This window comes from Coptis chinensis, chromosome 2 (genome assembly GCF_015680905.1).
Source record: "Coptis chinensis isolate HL-2020 chromosome 2, ASM1568090v1, whole genome shotgun sequence".
Lineage (NCBI taxonomy): Eukaryota > Viridiplantae > Streptophyta > Magnoliopsida > Ranunculales > Ranunculaceae > Coptis > Coptis chinensis.
The window spans coordinates 91,846,314-91,859,173 of NC_141457.1; positions in this window are offsets into that span (position 1 = coordinate 91,846,314).

The following is a 12,860-nucleotide window of genomic DNA, read 5'->3' on the forward strand; positions in this document are numbered from 1 at the left end:
TTCATCCTCGACGCCAGTATGAATTACCTTGTATGTGTTAAGTTTTTAATCGTAGACAAATCCATTAGGAGAAGGATTAGAGGTTCTGCGCCATTTACCAAGACCGGGGCGGGTGTGTGCAGGGATCTCCAAGGTTTCTCCTGTAATAGGATTACAAATATAAAAAGATTCAAAGTGGTACGGTGTACTCAAACAGATCAAGCCCTTGGAAGATCCTACTATTCTAAGATTCTGGGTAGGTAGGTGAGAGCAGATATTGACGGCAGTGTAAAATGATGTTTCATCATTTTCATGATTTACCAAGTAGAGTAGAGCTTGCTACTGTATAGAACAATAAAACAATAGCTTTAATCCTCCATCGACTACTATTATCAAATTCATGCCCAGTTGAAGTCCAATTTGAAGTATATAACTGCAAATAAAGTAAGTTTGTATAGGCACTTCTAATTCAGGGTAACTTATAATAATTAGCAAGTAAAAACTAGCAATGTGTTTAGGCACAGAACAACCTTCGTCACGTATCAATGATCGAGCTAATTGAGCCTATCACAATTAGTAAATTATGCATGCTAAACTTGAATTCTCACATTCGAAACTTATAAGTTGTAACAAAATAACTAACAAATTTGCGATAATGCAACATTCTATGCAAAAAGCTCTTTGCTATATTACTAACAGAATGACAAACTTCAATTCCTATCAGTGCTGTCAAAGTGACAAACTTAGCTAAGTTATGTGCGCTAGCTTTGAGGGGGTCGAGAGATCGATCACAGACGCAGTTGCTACAATTATCTGGTAACTTGGGAGTAAGGATTGAACACGTACTATTCATCAAACGGATACACAACATTGATATATATATATTTTTTTTCGCTAACCTACACAACATTGATATCAGGCTGGGTACGGACAAAAATAAATTAAGAAGAGAATTATTGGTTGCATAGGTCAGGGGTACATTGGAATAGTAGGTGACTCCTTAGTCTGGTAGGAGAATCCAATCTCGATCAGGGGAGATATGATATTCACGACAACGAAGACCACTAAACACAGTTTTATGATGTATCTTAGAAATCACTCTGTCAACTCCAAGTTATTAGCACTAACAGAAAGCTTTATGCATATATGCCAAACAGTAAAAATGCTGTGATGTATTAATACTACAAGAAATCTCTTTGTATATATATACCACAAGCTAAGTCGAACAAGGAACAACAATAGATGCACAATGAGTAATCAACTAACAAGCATAGCTAAAAACCAACACAAAACTCAGAGCCATGAACAGCAGGGTGACTTTATTGTTACTTACTGCCCAATAAGCCATCAATATATTGTTTTCATTAATAAATGCAATAACACAATATATGTACTGTTCTACCGTGAAGGTATGGATACAATCAAGAGCTTATATATACTGTACTACATGCAGAAAAAACACAATTAATTCAGATGATTGCAGTATATATTTTTTATCAGGAAGATATCAGAATCACAGTTTATGATGAGAGCTATTAACAAATTCACATGTTCTACTAGCTATTTGATTAAGCACATTGAGATTTGAATTTAAGCACAAACTTGATGTTGACTAAACATTTTTGCAATATGAGCAGGCCGGGCTGGCATATTGAGATGCAACATTAACACTTGTTTTCTATATAGGAATGAAGTGCATCAATGCATATTAATATACGCACACGCGCGCACACACACACACGCATATTACTCATTTGATTATACCGCCTCATTTAAGTACAAAAACAAAATCCCCAATGACTGGAACAGAAATAAAAACAGAATGTACTTTGATAAACTAATAGTATTTTCAAGCTGTACTGTTGTAGATAAACATGCCTAAATCTTAGATTTTATTATTATTATTATTATTGTTATTATATATATTTATTTGTTTTAAAAATAATTAGAGAATGATAATTATATATATATATATATATATAGTCATTCTCTAAAATGTATCTACTTAAGTTAACTTAAAATAAGTACGTAGGTAAAACTTTACCTATAAAATGAATTCTATCCTAATGTTTTGTGGATAAGATATACTCACTGTAAAAATCATATCCATCAAATTTTAGTTCATTTGAAAACCTCCAACATTAACAAAAAAATTATTGCAAAAACTCAACATTTCTAGATGTTAGATTTAACTTTGAAAGATGGCAACAATTTTTATCTATGTTAAATGTTTCCAAACGAATGGTGAAATTTTTTGTGAAGATGATCTTTATGGTGAGTGTTTCACAACCACAAAAAATTAGTTTTGAATTCATTTTAGAGTCTTTTTGAGTTATCCCCCCAAAGATATGTCGAGTTTTGTGTTTAACCCCCAAAATTTCAATCATCACAATTAGACCCCCAATCTGTCTCAAACCTCTAAAAACACTATTCATTTTTTCCATAATGCCCAAACTACCCTTTTAAGAAAATTGCGGGAGCAAATTATTTTTCCCCCCAATTAAACATGGCCCACTCCAATAAACAATTATTTCACAACTCAGGTAAACTTGGTTTCAATCGGTTACGTATGTTAACGCTGAAGAGCATCCGTAATATTTGTTCCGAAGGCAAATCCAACGATCTAGCCCAACTTCTCCACACATGAGCTGTTAGTACCTCAAATGAGGTAAACGAAAAAGGTAGCTCACTGTGTTGACCAGTTAAGGAAGCTAGTTTTTTCAACTTAGTTAACCTCGTCTTATAAAAAACAACTGATGTTGGAGACATAGTTTCACTACCGAACGTGGCGAAAAACCCTGAAATGTCCGGGATTAGGTTAAACTCGAGGTTGCGAGTATGAAGACTCATTTGTGTTGGATCGAGCAAATGACGATCCCAAACCGATTTTGGTTGAAAATTATCAGGTTCTCGTCGTCCAGAAACCAAGTCAGCAAACGAGTTGAGAAACTGGGCAGTACCAATTCCATCCATAAGACAATGGCTAGTTCCAACTCCAATTGCAGCACCTTCACCATTAGCCAGCCAAGTCAGCTGAACAACAAGAGGTGGCGCACCATCCTCGCATACAACATCATCATCCACGGGTTTGGTCAAAAAGTCTTTCCACTGCAAACAATGAGATGGAGCATGTTCCAAGTCAGCGATTGTGATATCTTTAGATACACCTTCAATAAACATTACACCTTGTGACTCACATACCACCTCGAGATTCTTACCATCCGGTCCAACTCTAACTCGTCCGGCTAGGGGTTAATATGGAACCAAAGCACGTGCGAGCGCGTTTTTTATACCAGCCACAATGGCATTACGATTTAAACCGGGGTTAGACATAAACCTCTTCAAACTAGCTTCACAGGCTGCTCTAACATAAACAGGATCTCCACGTATGCTAATTTTCCCATCCGCGAAATGGAGACCAAACTTTGTAGCTAACTTCACTTTGTTGCGAATGTCTTTGAGAGCTTTGCCTAGAAGGATTTCATTTGTGAATGGACCGTACACGTCGGATGTGTCGAGGAAAGTAATGGCTGTATCGATGGCATGGTGAATTAGTTCTATCATGTCGGATTCGGGCTTTGCAGGACCGTAAAATGCCGACATCCCCATACATCCTAGACCTTGTCTAGAAACCTCAAGGCCTTGAGAACCCAATTTCATCACAAAAGAAAAGATAATCACTCACTTAATAGAGTGAGAAGCAAAATAAAACCCTAAGTTGGGGGTTTTAATTTAAGTTATTTTGAGTTATTGGAGTGGGCCATCTTTAATTGGGGGGAAAATAATTTGCTCTCGCAATTTTCTTGAAAGGGTAGTTTGGGCATTGGGGAAAAAAATGAACAGTGTTTTTAGAGGTTTGAGACAGATTGGGGGTCTAATTGTGATGATTGAAATTTTGGGGGTTAAACACAAAACTCAACATATCTTTGGGGGGATAACTCAAAAAGACTCTTCATTTTATAGGTGAAGTTTTACTTACATATTTATTTTAAGTTAACTTAAGTAGCTATTTTTTTAGAGAATTACTATATATATATATATATATATATATATATATATATATATATATATCGGTTAGGCTAGGTGAACAACCAATTTTCGGATAGCCATCGAACAACCAATTTTTGACCGTTAGATCGTTAGATCATCTAAACTAATATCAGAAACCAACTTTAAGCCTTAAGCCGCGATATTCGATATTTTGATATTTCAAAAATCACTATATCGGTCTCCAAAACAAAACTTACTATCTTGATTCAAACAAAACCCCAAATTATTTAAACAAATTGGATTCAAAATCAAAATCAAACCCCAAATTATTTAAACAAATCGGATTAATCAAAATCAAACCCTAATTATTCAACCAAAAATTCAAACAAATCAAACCCCCATTCAAATTTTGGACCAATTTCAAACCCTCATTTTCGATTTAAGGTATGTTTTCTTAGTTATTTAAAAATATATTGTGTTATTAACTACTTGTATGGTAATTTTATTAGGTTGTGTTTATTGGCGGATGTTAATTTTTATATTTTAATTTCCTGCAGCCGATTTATCGCTAATACACAACCGTTAGATCACCCAAAATTGTGCATGTATGGAGTCAACGGCAGAAAAATATAACAATCGATATCAACGAAGATGTAGTTGTTGGTCTTCTTGAATAAATCCCCCGATAGAGAAAAGCATAAACTAGTTGCTCCATTTGTAGGAATGATTTTTAATAGTGTTGACGACGCAAAGACTTACTACAAACAATATGGTCTACAAGAGGATTTGAGACTTCGTGTTCGGTCGACGGATAGGAAAAATGTGTGGATTTTGCTACGGGTTGTTTAATGGTTTTGCGACGTGAAGGGGTCTATAAGAGAGCGATTGGGAGAAGTGGGTGTTTCTAAGAATACGAAACCTTTGTCAAGTGTAGTTGCCCCGCTAAAATGCGATTATGAAAAGAAAACACGAAGAGATGTACTCTGTAAGTCTGCGTTGAAAATGAACATAGCCACGGGTTTGGTTAGTCCAAAGAAAGAGAAATTGTATGAGATCGAAGAAAAATATGCCCTGCGGCAAAGAGGTTGGACTGAGATTTTAGTGAAAATGGATTACCCAGGCCGGAAAGGTCGCAGCAGTGTTTAATGGGGAAGAACTTGGGTTTACAAAAGAAGGATTCTTTGGAACCATCATTATGGTTTGACTAGAAAGATGCCTAAAGAAGGTGATGCAACCGCCGTGCGGCTTAGATATTTTATGCGAGAAGAGTCCGAGGATCCTCGGTTCTATTATGCTATTGATCTAGATGAAAATGGGACTGCAGTAAACTTTTCCTCGGTTTGATGGAGGTCTCGAAAGTGCGATGAGTATTTTGGGGATGTTGTCTCTTTTGATACCACATATCGCATTTTAATGCATACTCTATGCCTTTTGCCCCTTTTATCGAGTCAACCATCATATCAAATTCGATTCAGTTTGGTTGTGCGTTGTTACTTGATGAGACGTAAGATACATTCATATGGTTGTTTAAGGGCACCGGCTTGCGACCATGGGTGGTCGTCGCCAAACCGCATCATCATCATCGACGGGGATAGAGCGATGACTGCAGCCATTGCCAAAGTGTTCCCTAATACTCGTCATCGTTACTGTCTTTGGCATATTATGCAAAAATTTCAAGAGAAGTTGTCATTTACTAAAATTGAGACACTGGTAACTGATTTGAAGAACACTATTTCTTTCTCGTATAGGATTAGTGATTTTGAAAGAAGATGGCGTACAATAATAGAGAATAATGAGTTGCCTGAAAATCCTTGGTTGACATAAATGTATAATATAATGGAGAGATGGGTTCCTTGTTATCTCGGTAAACACATTTTTTGGTATGTATGCATACAACTGGGAGAAGTGAATCGATGAATTCTCATTATGACCAATTCGTAAATTCGACAACTAGGCTAATGGAGTTTGTACATGGTAATGAGAGGTCTTTGGCTTTGATTGCTAGGAATGAAAGAGATTATGATTACCGCACCGAGCATAGTTCACGAATTGTGGCTAAAGATGCTTTTCTCCTTATGCATGCTGCGTCGGTCTATACAATTAATGCATTCAATAAATTTAAGGAGCAATTAGAGAAGGCAAAGATGGAGTACAAAATTGATGGGGACGAGATTGTCGACAATGGAATCGGAAGCTACATGGTAAAATTCAGAGACCCGCAGAAGAAGTCCGTTTGGAAAGTGAGTTTTAATAGAAGAACCTTAGAGGGAGACTGTGAATGTAAGTATTTTCAGTTTATGGGGTTACTTTGTGGTCACATGTTAAAGATTTTTCAGCGTTATGAAATCGAAGAGATTCCAAGGCATTTTCTTTTAAATCGGTGGGATGCAAAAGGCAAAACACGATAGAGCGGAGTTTGATAATCTTTGGATTAGTGGTCGGCCATGAAAACCATGAACCTTTGAGAGTGGCGCATTGTATCAAAGTTGCTTCTCAAGTGGCTTACGATCTGAGGGGAATAGTGTTGAGGCTTATTCATATTTTATAGAAAAGATGGGTGAAATGTCTATTGGAGTTTCAAAGTTGAATGAAACTTCCAAATGAAGGAGTCGCAGAGATAATGAAGAGCTTTTCGTTGAAGAGCATTGATTGATACCTCACAAAGGTTAATTGATTTTAATGTTTAATTTGATATAGGTTTAGTGTTTAATGTTTAATTTGATATAAAAATTTATTTGATTTTGACTTCGAAATCTTTATTTCAGATATTGATTTTGAATCCCAACATTTCTCAAACAAAAGGGAGGAAGAAGAATGTGGAGAGATGGAAATCCCCTAGGGAGATAGCCCTAAACAATCCAGGAAGAATGTGTAGAAACTGTGGAAAGATAGCTAACCATGACTCGAGAAATTGTCCGGAGAAAAATAAGACGTAATTTGTGAGATGTAAGTATTACTTGCATACCTGCAGTTTTGATAAGGAGTCTGGATTGAATCTTGCGGTGTTTTTATCACATATATAGCTTGCGGTGTGACCATTTCTTCATATATTTTATCACATATATAGCTTCTCAATCAACTATATAGTTGTTCTTCATCAACTGTTTATTAAAACAGATATGAACAATAACTGTTCATACTCCAATTATGAACATTAGCTATGAACAAAACATATATGAACAATAAATGTTCACACCCAAAATAGATATGAACATTGATTGTTCATACCTTCTTTAGGTATAGGGTTTAGGGTTCATACCTTCTTTAGGTATGAACAATCCGTGTTCATACATAAAAAAAACATGAACCCAAAACAAATATGAACATTGATTGTTCATACCCAAAACATATATGAACAATAAATGTTCATACCCAAAACAGACATGAACATTGATTGTTCATACCCAAAACATATATGAACAATAAATGTTCATACCCAAAACAGACATGAACATTGATTGTTTATACCCAAAACATATATGAACAATAAATGTTCATACCCAAAACATATATAGGATACTCACAAAGTAATATTTTCTTTGCTTGGGATTAAGAAGAGATAATCAAAAGCTCCTGCACATAACTGCAAAGTTTGGTGGACGTTTCTGTTTTGTAGCAGGTGGACACATTTTAAAACAATGGAATTGAAAATTAAGAAATGAGATATGACAAAGTTCTGGTAAACACACCTGGGCAACCAATGGATAGACAAAGATTGATATGTGTACCACATACTTAATGGTTATGAACAATAGGTATGAACAATAAATGTTCACACCCAAAACAGATATGAACATTGATTGTTTATACCCAAAACATATATGAACAATAAATGTTCATACCCAAAACAGACATGAACATTGATTGTTCATACCCAAAACATATATGAACAATAAATGTTCATACCCAAAACAGACATGAACATTGATTGTTCATACCCAAAACATATATGAACAATAAATGTTCATACCCAAAACATATATGAATATTAATTGTTCATTTTTCGATATAGCGTCAATTTGTGCTCGACCAAATACCGATAAAGCATTTTGATGTGCGCCCACTTGCAATTTTGTTCCGTAAGTTAATATGATGCATTGATGCAGATACTATACCACCAGTATAATGCCAACATTTGTCAACAATAAATTTACCTCAACTCATATGATCATCAATCAACATCAACAAAATTTAGCTCAACTGATAAATTGCCAAAACACGAAACATCTGTTTTTTTGCCTCTTGACTGGTCTGGCCACACCGTTTGGGACTAACTCCAAACGGTGTGGCCATGTCGCCTGATTTGAACTTGGATAAAAAAAATGAATTGTCTATTTTTTGCCCCTTGACCGGGGGGTGTGACCATTTCTTCATATATTTTATCATATATATAGCTTCTCAATCAACTATATAGTTGTTCTTCATCAACTGCTTATTAAAACAGATATGAACAATAACTGTTCATACTCCAAATTATGAACATTAGCTATGAACTATGTTGCACGAACACGGACGCGGACAACGACGCAGCATTGACATTGATTGACGCGTGACTTCGGTTATATCTCAAAAAGTAGGGCCGACGCCGCAAAAAGGACGCGAAATTAATTGATATTTATAATTTTATTTTATATAAATTAAACATTAAAAACTTAATTAAATGTATCAACATTCATAAATTCAAAACTATTAAAGATAAATAGCCACAAAATTAAGTTTAATATTTCCTAATCAAACTTTAAAAACATGTTATAAGTCTTAACAAAACAAAACAAAATAAAAAAATTGAGTTTTTTAATATTATTTTGATTTATTTTTAATTTTTTTAGGTCAAAATCCGCATCCTGACCATGTTGACCACGTCGACCCGTCCGGACGGCGTCCCATGTTAAGGTCCGTGTCAGCGTCAGCGACAGCGGACACAACCTATTAGGAGGTGCGTCCGTGCTTTAGAGGCTATGAACAATAGGTATGAACAATAAATGTTCACACCCAAAAAAAACATGAACATTGATTGTTCATACCCAAAACATATATGAACAATAAATGTTCATACCCAAAACATATATGAACATTGATTGTTCATTTTTCGGGGTAGCGCCGCAGGCGCGTCGAGGTCTCGTGGGCCGTAGGCGCGGGCATAACTTCAAAGATTGGTGGACGTTTTTCTTTGATAACACGAGGTCACATTTTCAAATAAAAAATATAATAAAATGAGATAGGACAAATTTGCGGTAGACACACCTGGGCACCCTAAGGCTAAACAAAGATCAGTTGATCATGGTACCAAATAGGAGTGTTCATGGGTCGGTTTTGATACAGGGTACGGATATGGGTAACGGGTACATTATTTGGGGTGGGATGCGGTACGTTGGAGTAGGCTTAAACGGTATACTATTTCGAGTAATAATTCACTTTGGTATGTTAATGCGAGACGTTGATATATATTAAACAAATTATCTATATCAATCTTTAATTTTTAAACTAAACATCAATTTGTTCATGCATTGCTAGTCTAACTAAAATAAAAGCCAATATGAGAGAGACATGAAACGTGCGTGTAGCGGATAAAGTTAATTACTACATGACTATTTTCTTCTATTCTATGATGTTGTAATTTTCTTTATCTTTGCTCTTCTTCTATGACAATGGGGACGTTAGAAGTAGTGTTTTGATTCGCGAACGTTCCCTAAAAAGGGTACACCGCGATCTGATATAGGAAACGTAGGGAGGGTGAGCAAATCGCATCATTGGTTTCATTCCACGAGGAAGTAAAAACATGTGTAGCTAACTTGAGAACATGATCTATGAAGATAGGAAAATCTTTGGCTAATACTAGATCAAAGAGACTGAATCTATAAATAAAATATAAAGTTCCACATTACAGTCATAATCGTTTTATCATTCTCGAATTTAAGAAATCATCGGTAAAGTCGTCTTGCGGATGGGAGCAATGCCGTGTTCATACCAAAAAAACATGAACCCAAAACAAATATGAACATTGATTGTTCATACCCAAAATATATATGAACAATAAATGTTCATACCCAAAACAGACATGAACATTGATTGTTCAGAATCAAAACATATATGAACAATAAATGTTCATACCCAAAACATATATGAACATGATTGTTCATTTTTCGGAATAGCGCGCCAAGCGACGAGGTCTCGTGGGTCGTGAGCGCGGGTATACCCTAGTATAGTAATAAATGAAGACCAATGAAGCCAACTTTATTACATACGAAATATGTACATAGAAAGACCAATAGAAACCAACTTAAAAACACAAGGCAACCATGCCCAACTACCATAGCCCAAATGTAGTTTATCTGAAAACCAACTACCAACTTGAAAACACAAGGCAACCATGCCCAACTACCAAAGAGCCCCTACGGCAATTGGTATGCCTAGAAGATTTGCATCGTCAACACTATTAAAAATCATTCCTACAAACGGAGACAACTAGTTTATCGTTTCTCTATCCGGGATTTATTCAAGAAGACCAACAACTACATCTTAAATCGATATCGATTGTTACATTTTCTGCCGTTGACTCCATACATGCACAATTTTGGGTGATCTAACGGTTGTGTATTAGCAATAAAATCGGCTACAGAAATTAAAATATAAAATTAACATCCGCCAATAAACACAACCTAATAAAATTACCATACAAGTAGTTAATAACACAATATATTTTTAAATAACGAAGAAACATACCTTAAATCGAAAATGAGGGTTTGAAATTGGTCCAAAATTTGAATGGGGGTTGGATTTGTTTGAATTTTTCGGTTGAATAATTAGGGGTTTGATTTTGATTAATCCGATTTGTTTAAATAATTTGGGGTTTGATTTTGATTTTGAATCCAATTTGTTTAAATAATTTGGGGTTTTGTTTGAATCAGTATAGTAAGTTTTGGTTTTGGAGACCGTATATAGTGATTTTTTGAAATATCAAAATATCGGAATATCGTGCTTAAGGCTTAAAGTTGGTTTCTGATATTAGTTTAGATGATCTAACGATCTAACGGTCAAAAATTGGTTGTTCGATGGCTGTCCGAAAATTGGCTGTTCACCTAGCCTAACCGTATATATATATATACGGGGAGGGATAAAGCCACTCCCGAGCCACTCCATCGACTTACACATTGAATTAAGACCCTATTTTTTGTAGATATGATCTTCTCACAATGGATAACATGCCCACAAAATTTCATTATATTTGGATATGTCCAACCTTGCGAAAACAAGTGTTCAATTTTGAACATTTATCTAACGGTCTATAATTTTCCGATTTCATAATAACATTTGATTATGTTAGATATATTTGAATGATCCGAGATTTGGTGGGCATGTTATTCATGGTGGGGAGATCATATCTACAAAATATCAGCCCTTAATTCAACTTGTATGATGAGATATGGCTTTATATGTTTTGGGAGTGGCTATATATATATATATATCACCTTTTAGCCCGGCTCCTAAAAGGACCTTAAATATGTACCAAATCTAAAACACCCATAACTTCACCTATAAAATGATTTAAAACCTAATATTTTGTACATATGATCTACTAACCATAAAGAACATCTCTACAAAAATTCAACTAGTTTGATATCCTCTAACTTAGATAAAAATTGTTGTTCACTTTTAAAAAAATATCTAATAGTTCAGAAATGTCTAGTTTTTGCAATCATCTTTAGCCAATATTAAAAATTGTCAAACAAGTTGAATTTTTGTAGAGATGTTATTTATGGTTAGTAGATCATATGCACAAAATGTTAGGTTTTAAATCATTTTGTAGGTAAAGTTGTGGGTGTTTTAGATTTGGTACTTATTTAAGGTCCTTATTTAAAGTTCTTTTAGGAGCCGGGCTATATATATATATATATATATATATATATTACAGAAATAACAACCAATAATGATTTAGACCTTCATCAAAATTCAAAATTAGATGTTGAAGGGTTTTTGTTTTCTTATGACTTTGCTAAGAAAAGTATGTTGTACATACGTTTGACCAACCAAATAGCTCAACGAGGAGATGATATCTAATAAAAGTATGTTTTGAGCAAAAAAAAAATATAAAGTTCTCTTACACTCTTTAACCTCAAGCAAATGCAGAAAAATATATAGTATTTTAATCTATTGAAATCTTTGAAGAAATGGACACAATACAGGCCAGAGTCCATGGTAAGTGATTTACACACAAAGTTACTAACACAAAAGAGATGTAAAATAATAAAACATCATAAAAACCGTCGGTAATAAAAACCGTCGCATTGTTATCCTCAATAGTTTTTTAAAATTTGCTCGATGTACTTTAGCCGTCAGAAGTAGTAATTGTTCCAAATTGTTGCATAAACTATCGCAAATATTCTATTATCATTGTTGTATTCTCTCAATTTCTTATAACGGAAATTAAAACCTTTTGGATTGTTATTATTATTTTCATTGTTTTTCGAATAGAAAAAACATAATTGTAATAATTTTGAAAATGTGACGAGGTTTAAGATGACAACCATTATTGTTGAGACTACAAATACAACTTTAGACTCTTTTAAATATATTCAACCAAATTAGTACTACAACAACTTTATGATATGACAACATTTTTTTAACATTAGTTTTAAAAATATGATGTTGTACATAAAATTTGATATCACTTTTTCCATGAGTGATGTTAGTAGTTGGCGTAATAATCTTGTTTTAACGTCACTTCTATCAAAAGTGGTGACTTAGTAAAGGTCTTCAACCTCACTTTCAAAAGTAATGTAAATTTTGCCATGTGGTTTAATCATTTACATCACTTTTTTATCACTTTATAAGTGACGTGAAAATTAGAAATATTAAATCACTTTAAAAGTGATTTCCCTTTGTTGTTAATA